This window comes from Leucoraja erinacea, chromosome 23 (assembly GCF_028641065.1).
Source record: "Leucoraja erinacea ecotype New England chromosome 23, Leri_hhj_1, whole genome shotgun sequence".
In the NCBI taxonomy this organism is placed as follows: Eukaryota; Metazoa; Chordata; class Chondrichthyes; order Rajiformes; family Rajidae; genus Leucoraja; species Leucoraja erinaceus.
Genome location: NC_073399.1, coordinates 28981099 through 28991652, shown reverse-complemented (window position 1 = coordinate 28991652; position 10554 = coordinate 28981099). Strand labels below are relative to the sequence as shown.

At 42.7% G+C, this 10554-nt stretch overlaps 1 protein-coding gene across 2 annotated transcripts in view; it reads left to right on the top strand.

Annotated features, from left to right (window-relative positions):
• The window catches only part of LOC129708437 (RNA binding protein fox-1 homolog 3-like), a 1476502-nt gene that overhangs the window by 800211 nt on the left and 665737 nt on the right, over nt 1-10554 (top strand). For both annotated transcript variants that reach the window (XM_055654200.1, XM_055654199.1), the window contains exon 3: nt 1807-1875. The gene's annotated coding sequence lies outside the window, so the exon portion shown is untranslated. The remainder of the gene's footprint in view (nt 1-1806; nt 1876-10554) is intronic.

Sequence of the window (10554 nt, the reverse complement as noted above, 5' to 3'; positions counted from 1 at the left end):
ATATCTATCCATGCACTGTATACTTGCATTTATACTTATGCATTTCAAATATGTATGTCATGTTTTATACTTTGGCAATATAACAATGTTTTTTATCAAGCCAATAGTTTTTAAATTGAAAATTTGACAATGGAATTGAATTGTGAGAGAGAGAAAGAGAGGAGAGGAGAGAAAGAAAGAGATAGAAAGACATAGAGAGATAATGAGAGAAAGAGAAAGAGAGTGTGAGAGAGAGAGAGAGAGGGGGAGAGAGAGAAAGAGAGAGAGAGAGAGAGAGAGGGGGGAGAGGGAGAGTGTGAGAGAGAGAGAGAGAGAGAGAGAGAGGAGGGGGGGGAGCGGGAGGGGGAGAGGGGGAGGGGAGAGAGGGGGAGGAGAGAGAGAGAGAGAGAGAGAGAGAGAGAGAGAGAGAGAGAGAGAGAGAGGGGAGAGAGGAAAAGGTTTATGTTCCTTACTGAGAAGGAAATGAGATTTGAGAACAAAATGCTCCAAATTAGCAAGTGTTTTGAGAGATTAGTTGAGGAGAAGCCATTTCCATTGATACAAATACATCTATTGATCCTGAACATATCATCAGTGATGTAACCTGGGGTCATTGGGTGTTTCGGGTCTTTCAACATCAGACACCCTCACCCAGGCGACCCAGCCGTGGTTGATCAGACCACGACTTGTGTTCAGGCGGCATTCGCTCCTCCCCATGGACCTTCTCTCCTGATCCAGAGCCATCTCGAGGCCTTCTCCGCTGCCTCTGTGGTGTTCTTGATGGCCCTTCTCCTCGCCACTCCGTTGATGCCCAGTGCACTCAAGGCTTTGTAGAGCGATTGCCCTGCAAAACCTCCGCAAGCCAACCTCGATGGGCATACACCTTGCCTTCCAGCCCTGCGTACGGCAGTCTATGACCAGCTCTTCATAGTTGGCCATCTTCCTCTCGTGGGCCTCCTCCAGGCGGTCCTCCCACGATTATTATCTAGAGAAATACAGACTGCAGCTACACTGACAGAAAGCGCAGTGGTCAGAAGGATAGTTCTAAAGCAAAGTTAGGCTATGATCTGGAATGCAGTATCTAAAAGAGATTTAGGTTTAGATTTATTGTTATCACATGTACCGAGGTACAGTGAAAAGCTTTGCTTGTACAAACAAGTCAAATTCAAGTGCAGGTAGAGCAAAGGAGAAGATACCGAATGCAGAATATAGCTCTTGAGAAAGAGTGGTGAGAACAGATTTAATGTTCATTGTAAAAAGGGAACTTGAAATCATACTTGTCAGGAAAAAATATGAATAACTAAGAAAATAAAATTGTGATGGGACATTGTCTACCTCCTTCAAAGAGCTGGCATTTGGCACACGTGCGTACGGTTTCCCGTGTCTCAAGACGGTGTGGCAGTAAATGCTTCATAGTCCGGGTTTGATCCTGACTTCAGGTGCAGTCTGCATGGAGTATGCATGTTCTCCCTGGGACCGGGGGTGTTTCTTTCCAGGCGCTCCGGTTTCCTCCCACCTCCCAAAGACGTGCGGGTTTGTAGGTTAATTAACCTCTTGAAATTGCCCCCAGTGTGTAGGAGTGGATGCAAAACTCGGATAACATAGAACTAGTGTGAACGGGTGATCGATGGTCAGCATAGACTCGATGGGCCGAAGGGCCTGTTACCATTCTGTATTTTTAAACTAAACAGAATAAAAAGTGTTTTCTCAGATATTAATTTAAAAAAACATTGTGCGCTGTGAGCATCAAATAGATGGAATTTGTTTTAAGAAATTCTCGATCAACTCATTGCATTGCTAACATCTCGTGTTTTTTGTGTTTTGTAGAATCCGGAGCGCTTCCACAGAGACGGACATTCATGCCATTCTCAGCATAAGACTCGTTTAATCTCTAGGGTAAGAAATGCCAAAAGTTTACTTGCTCTCTTTTATATATTTTAAAAATTCAACAATACTGCCACAATAGCTAAAAATGAAGTCTTAATATTCTAGTAAATATGATACCATTTGGATTATTAGTAATATTAATAATGATTACACCTCAGGGAACACTGTACCACTAGTTGATTAACCAATATCTGTATGACTTGGTAATATTTTCTCTGGAATCATTCCCTGTGCAAAGTTGGATTGGTCATTCTTATTGTTTCAAGAACTGTATTCCACTGAACATTCACAATCTTAAATGCATTAATGGTAAACCTTTAACAGCCGCCGCCTGCAGTTCATTATTCCTATCAATTGTAACTAGAACTGAATGTTGCAATGTTGCATTTCACCACACGTATAAAGTGGCTAATCACAGGATGCTTGGATAAAATAGCTTTAAAACATCAGCGATAATAACAAGGGCTAACTGAGGGACGTCAGTAAGTGGGCAGATATCTCCTTTAATAACATTTGGGATTGCACAACAGTTTGGTGGAACACATTTCTCAAGAGCTACTTATATTAACCACTGTTGTCTGCTCGATAAAATACTGACGGCCACATAAAGTCCCCGTTTATTCAACGGGTATCATGGATTGTGATTTTAACCTAACCCACCCAACGATTTGAGCATCCATTTTTAAGCAATTTCCTTTCCTTTTCCAGAGAAAATTTCCTTTTTTACACTTTATTGACGTCAAAAATTGGTTGTGATGTGAAAAAAAAAAACTGTGCCTGTCTCTAAACCTGCCTCAATCAACTCCCAAGTAGGGGTTGGGTCAGCAGGTCAGATTTGGTTAAAATCAGAGTAATCTTGCCTTTCCTTTAAGGTTAAGTTAATTTAAGTTAAATTGTCCTTGCTTGTGTTCATTGTATGAATTGTTGTTTATTCTTCCTGTGGGTTGAGTAAACCTTTCTATAAGGTTGTGCTCTGAGTGCTGATTTTTGATTATTGTGATTTTGCACATCGCTGGATCAACACTTGAATTCTTTTCCTTTTGAATGTCTGACTGCATTTTCTTTTGCATTCCTGATTGCCTTCACTATTTGTATAGCTTTTTGCATTCCATTAACAGATGTCCATTTCCTCTGCGGTTCTTGCATTGTTGATAGCTGTTCATTGACTGCCTGGATAGACTATTCCAAGAGAACATTGCTGTGAAAAAAAAATCGCAGTGTGTACAATGCACCCAATGTGCCCTTTTTGAAAAGTGTAGACTCACAATTCCTGACCTCAATCCTAGCACAGTCTGCTCTGACAAGTTTAACTTGTGAATGCTTGAATACAAAGCCCAAAGGTCACAGCTCGAGAGTGGAGAGCAGCCACCTGCTTGCAGTCGCTTACTTTATTAAGCCACCAGACAGACCTGGTCTGGTTTACCCGCAAGAGAACCAAAGTTTACCTCTCGGAAGTTCACAAAGTGGCATTGGCAGTGACTTTGAAGACTGCATCACCCAGACCATTCTCTCCCCTGGCCAAAGTAGGAAGTGCATGATGATTAATGGCTCTAAATACAGTAGAGAGACCTTGATGTAGAAAACAAAATATTGCATTTTCATCCAGCCAGGTATGACGATGATCATATTCAAAGTGATCTTTAGTTCATGCACTAAATTAAAAATAATTTTGCTTTAAATACTAATCATTTAGCAATATAACACAATGATGCTGCTTATAGGAGCATACTTTTATCAGGTCTAAATGTCAACTACATTTTACAATAATGTTATTTAGACCGCATAGAACCTATCCGACTCCTTACTGCCTCTTCATTATCTGGTGTCAGATATCCTTGCTCTGCTCGGTGTTAATATTGAGAATTTTACATTGGCAGCCAACGTTCAAATGAATCTATTGTAACATCTGTGTTTAGGAAAGCATCTTTCGGTCTCCCAAACATTCATTTTTTCTGCAATTCCTCCTGATATTTACTTCCAGCTTAACAAAGGCTGGCTAATTCTCCCAAAGAGTTCCAGGCTGTATCTCACTCTTCAATATTGTTTCCATTCAAAAAAAAAAAGTGCCAAGGGTCAAAACAGAGAAACGTGGAAACTAATCCTCTGCGAATACGCTGACCTCTGCAGATCAATACATGACCGTGAACGAGGCTGTTTGCATTACAGAGATAGTTTAGTAGTTCTATTCTGCAGGATCACTTTCAGCTGTGTAAGGCGATACGTTCAGCAGTATGCAGGTAATCACACCTAGTGCTCTTCTGCTGACTGCGGGCTAAATAATTTACCACTCATTTAAACTGCCTTTCAGTTTGCAATGGGAAACAAAAACATTGTCATTTTAAGAACCGGAAACAAAATGAGGCAAGATGAAGCAAAATAAAACTGGTGGAATTTGCTGCAATCCAATTTGCAAAACCCTTGCCCAGCTCATCTTGGAAGCGATGGTCACCGTATATGTTACCTTTCCCCGTGACGCACTGATTCCGGGGCGAGCTTGCTCTCTTTGCTCTCTTTCGGGCGGTCACGGTGGCGCAGCGGTAGAGTTGCTGCCTTACAGCGAATGCAGCGCCGGAGACCCGGGTCCGATCCCAACTACACGGAGCCTGCCTGCACGGAGTTTGTACGTTTTCCCCGTGACCTTCGTGGGTTTTCTCCGAGATCTTTGGTTTCCTCCCGCACTCCAAAGATGTACAGGTTTGTTGGTAAATGTAAACATTGTCCCCAGTGGGTGTAGGGTGGTGTTAAGGTGCGGGAATCGCTGGGCGGCGCGGAACCGGTGGGCCGAAGGGCCTGTTTCTGCGCTGTATCTCTAAACTAAACTGAGATTGATAAATGAACATGGTGCCCTTTCTCAGACAGCGATACCTCGCACTGACTGTAGGTCAAGCGTTAACTTACTCGGATACAAGTCATTGGCCAGGGTTCATTAGGGTTGGGTTGGCATTCGGTTAATTTTATGTTAGATTATTCCCGTAGTCGATGAAAGGCAGAATGCCTGTGAGACTTCATTGTGAGATCAAATATAATTTGGAAGAGATCGATGAGAGACTGCTAGTTGGAGCTACAGAAATGAAGGTAATTGGTAATAACAATTAAACAGTTATTATTTGAAAGGGGATTAATTCTCTCCTGTCTTATTGGCAGGGTGTGCAACCATCTCCCATGATAGACTATTCATTGGTTTGAGCAAATGGATATGTTTGGCAAATTAATCTTCACGGATGGAGGAAGTAAGAAATTTAAGCAGAAACATGCATGCAGATATTTTGCTGCTTTATAAGTAAGATGGTGTGGAGTGTTAAACTGTGCATCTTTTCATCTCTCTGAGGTTTGCACACAACTATCGAACGCATTTGTACTTAGGAAATAATGGAGCTTTCTAAAACAGATCTTGATATTACAAAAGGTCACCATAGACGGTGATTCACAAATATCCTGCACGCATTCAGTGACTGAGGTCAAGAGAAAGATTTGATGACGAAACATCGAACAGTACAGCACAGGAACGGGTTCTTCAGCCCCCAATGTTTGTGCTGACCATGATGCCAAGTTAAACTGATCTCAAATCCCTCTACATGATCCATATGCATTTCGTTGTCTCTGTCCTGTACACTGACAATGACAATTAAAATTAAAATTGAATCTGATATCTCTCCATTCCTTGCACTTCCATCTGCTTGTCTAAAAGGCTCTGAAACGCCACTATCAAATCTGCCACCACCCCTGGCAACAAGTTCCAGGGCCGTACCTGTGAAAAAAAACTTACCCTGCACATCTCCATTATACTTCCCCCCCTCTTAACTTAAACCTATGGCCTCTCATGTTGGACATTAGCACCCTGGGGAAAAGGTTCTGACTGTCAACTCTGTCTACTCCTCTTATAACTTTATATACTTCTATATAGTCTCCCCTCAAGCTCTGATGTTGCAGAGAAAACAATCCAGGTCTTTCCAAACTCTGACTGTAGTTGAAATCCTCTAATCCAGGCAGCATTCTGCTAAACCTTGTCTGCACCCTTTCCAAAGCCTCCACATCCTTCCTGAAATGGGGCGACCAGAACCACATGCAATTATAATGTTGGCCCTTTAATTTCCTAGACCCTCTTTTTATTCTTTCTGCATCAAAAATTGACATCTTGTATACTTGAATAAACCCTTAATAATATGAAAATATGTTAATTATTTGCCTTGGTCTTGTCAATATTGCACTCACTACGTTTTGCTATTTAGAAAAGTATTACAAAAGTTTGGAAAACTCAACTTTGGGTCTTGGTGATCTCAAAAAAAATTAGGTGTAATATTTCAAATGGCTTAAGAGCCAGTGAGCAAGAAATTTGTTTGTGGGGATTTGGCAGATGTAACAGCCAAATGATGACAGGAATTTAGAGAAGGCCAAATGATGACAGAAATTTAGATGCAGTGCAGTATTCCAAATTATGAGGAAATTTGGGAGCAATTCTCTTCTCACCTGAGTAGTTCTTCTCTGTCTGCAGTTTAAGATCCATGTAGATTCCATTCAATTTTAACTGGAATGGTTTGAAATGACTGCAGTGTTCATGGGTCTGTTATCATGGTGGTCATTGCTCTTTTCATTATACTTTTGTTGTGAATCCTAACTACCATCTCAATGCACAAATTATATTTGTAGCAATAACAGGCAGCGTCCATAATCAAACCCTCCTCACTTGTCTATCACCATCTATCACTTGCTCCAAAAAGGACACAACGTGCTGGAGTAACTCAGCAGATCTGGAGACATGGGGAGATGACATTTTGGTCTGGACCCTGTTTCAGACTGGTACTTTTGTCCCACTCCCACCTCTCTTCCAACTTTCTCTCCCAAAATACAACCAGTCTGAAGCAGGGTCCCGACCCGAAACTTGGCCTAGCCATGTCCTCCACAGATGCTGCCTGACCTGCTGAGTTACTCCAATACTTTGTGTTTTACTCCAGATTCCAGCAACTGCTGTTCCTCGTGTCCTGAATAATATTTTTCTTTGGTCTATTGCATCTTTTTTATTGACTGATCAATAACTTCCTACCAATTGCACCATTTTTCCCATCTTTAGTTTTAGAGATACAACATGGTAACAGGACCTTCAGCCCACCGAGCCCATGCCGACCATCGATTCTATGTTATCCCACTTTGTCATCCACTCCCTTCATACCAGGAGCAATTTACAGAGGGCCAATTAAATTGTAAACACACATGTTTTTGGATGTAGGAGGAAACTGTGTCACCTGCTCACAAAATCCTGCCTTCTAATCTTTAGTTTAGTTTACAGATACAGCATGGAAATGGGCCCTTCATGCCGAACAGCGACCCCTGTATACTAACACAATTTACCAAAGCCAATTATCCTGCAAACATGCACATCTTTGGAATGTGGGAGGAAACCGGTGCACTCAGAGAAAACCCATATGGTCACAGGGAGAGTGTACAAAGTCTGTAAAGGCAGCACCCGTAGTCAGGATGAAAACCCAGGTCTCTGGCGCTATAAGGCAGGAACACTACCACAGTGCCACCGTGCCACCTGATCGAGAGAAGTATGTGAGAAAGAGTTTGAAGATCTCATGCTCTGATTCCATTCCCTGCCTGTTGGGGAAAATCTAATTTTTGTTCACTGCCTCTGCTTGCATCTTGCATCTTACATCAGAAATACAATACTCTTTCTTGGTATTATACGTTGGAGTTATGTCAGTAGACAACACCAGCTTCAGATACTACTTCTGCTCTGAAACCCCAGGCTAACTGTTCGATCAAGCATTGTTCCATTTTTTAATCTCTTTAATAACTTGAATTCAAGTAGCTACTACATTTATTCTTCAACAATGAACACACATCAACTGCAGTTTGGAGTAAGTAGTGCTTTGTGCAGCTTTGTAACTGAACACCCTGAGCAATGAAGGCAAGTTTACTATACGCCTTCTTTATCTCTTGTCAATGTGTGTTGCACCTTCCAGTGAACTATAGACTTGCATCCCAAGAACCTTATGCACATCAATGCTCCAAAGGAGCACTAACTATGCACTTTCCTCTTGCATTTGAAGTTTAAAGTGCAACACCTCACACTTGTCTGGATTAAACTCCATCTGCCATTTTACTGCCCACATTTCCAATTCATCTCTTTGTTGATGAATCCCTTGACAACTTTCGTCACCATTCAATACTTCCGCCAATTCCAGTCATCCGCAAAATTACTATTAGGTCTTCCTTATTTTTGTCCAAATCATTTATAAATATAATAATAATAATAATAAATTTTATTTATGGGCGCCTTTCAAGAGTCTCAAGGACACCTTACAAAAATTTAGCAAGGTAGAGGAAAAAACATGTAAGGGGAATGAAATAAATAGTAGAGACATGACTAGTACACAAAGTAAAGACAGAATTCAATACAAAACACAATATGAGGCAATTAATGCACAGATGAAAAGGGAGGGGGATGTGGGGCTAAGGATAGGCAGAGGTGAAGAGATGGGTCTTGAGGCGGGACTGGAAGATGGTGAGGGACACGGAATTGTGGATCAGTTGGGGGAGGGAGTTCCAGAGCCTGGGAGCTGCCCTGGAGAAGGCTCTGTCCCCAAAACTGCGGAGGTTGGATTTGTGGATGGAGAGGAGACCGGCTGATGTGGATCTGAGGGACCGTGAGGGTTGGTAGGGGGAGAGGAGGTCAGTGAGATATGGGGGGGGGGGGGCAGATGGTGGAGGGCTTTGTAGGTGAGGATCAGGATTTTGTAGTTGATCCGGTGGGAGATGGGAAGCCAGTGAAGTTGTTTGAGGACTGGAGTGATGTGATGCCAGGATTTGGTGTGGGTGATGAGTCGGGCGGCTGCGTTCTGGACCAGTTGGAGTCGGTTGATGTAGGTGGAGCTGATGCCAAGGAGAAGTGAGTTGCAGTAGTCCAGTCGGGAGGAGATGAAGGCATGGATGAGTCTTTCAGCAGTGGGAGGTGTGAGAGAGGGTCTGAGTTTGGCGATGTTGCGGAGATGAAAGAAGGAGGTTTTAATGACATGGCGGATGTGAGGCTCAAGGGAGAGGGTGGAATCAAAGATCACGCCAAGGTTGCGGGCCTGGGGAAATGGGGAGACAGTGGTGCCGTCGATAGTGAGAATGGGGTTATTGATTTTGTTGCGTGTGGCTTTGGAGCCTATGAGGAGGAATTCTGTCTTATCGCTGTTGATTTTGAGGAAATTATGTTGCATCCAGGTTTTTATAGCTGACAAAACAGGTGTTGATATGGGAGTGGGGGAGGGGGGGGAGGTTGTGGGGGGATTTGGTGCCGAGGTAGATCTGGGTATCATCAGCGTAACAGTGGAAGTCCAGGTTGAAGTGGCGGAGTATCTGACCAAGGGGGAGGATGTAGATAATGAAGAGGAGGGGGCCGGTACGGAGCCTTGGGGAACGCCTTGAGTGACTGTGGCTGTAGCAGAGGTGTGGTTGTGGAGAGAGATGAAGTGGGATCTGTTGGAAAGGTAGGAATGGAGCCAGCTGAGTGCAGAGCCTTCGATGCCGAGGTCTTTGATATCACAATAACAGGTCCCAGCACTGTTCCCTGCGGAACCACTGGACATAGATCTCCAGCCAGAGTAACATCCTTCCACCACTACCCTCTGCCTTCTGTGGCTAAGCCAATTATGAATCCAATCTACTCAGTCTCCATGGATTCCATGTGCCTTGATCGTCTGGATCAGCCTACCATGATGGACAACCTGCTTACTAAAGGTTTACTAAAATGGATTACTAAAGTCCATTTATATAGCATCCACTGTTCTACCCTCATCAATCATCTTTGTCACCTCTTCAAAGAGCTCAATCAAGTTTGAAAAGTGGACCTCCCCTACACAAAGCCATATTGAGTATCTGCATAAGTCTATGCTATTCCAGTTGCAAGTAGATCCTATCTCCAAGAATCTTCTCCAATAGTTTCCCTACCAATGGTAAGTCGGCAGTTACTGGACACAGCAGGAAAGTCTATGGTAGTTACAGTGGATGAAAACAACCAGTGTGTAAAAAATATGAACCAACTTTCAATGCATTTGTAGGGTTGCAACAGGAGATTAACGTGAATCCTGTAAAAGTCCAGCTGCTTCACTGATGCAGAGTCACAAAGTCATGCAGCACATTAATACATTGTTTAGTCCACACTTTTCTCCATTCGAACCTCAGGAAAATATTACTGCGATTTGAATTAAAATAATTGATAACTAACACCATCTGATTTGGAGACCCTAGTGATGAACCATAATATTAACAGTCGCCACAAGAGACTCTAGATACCGGTCTACAAACAAATGGTGCAAAGAGCTGGAGTAACTCAATGGGTCAGGCAGCGTCTCTGGAGGACATGGATAGGCAACATTTCAGGTTGGGATCTTTCGAGACTGAAAAAGGATCTTGACCTGAAACGGTGTCTATCCATGCTCTCCAGAGATGCTGACTGGTGCATTGAGTTACTGCAGCATTTTGTATTTTATAATATTAGCAGGATGGGAACAAGTACAATTATGGCATTTTTAAGTTCAGGTGCCGTATGCCAACGCAGACCATTGCTATTCTAAAACATGGACTGGTGATACAATCAATGTTCTTTTATTTCTCCCAAAATAGAGAGAGTACAGAGGAGATTTACTAGAATGTTGCCTGGGTTTCAGCAACTAAGTTACAGAGAAAGGTTGAACAAGTTAG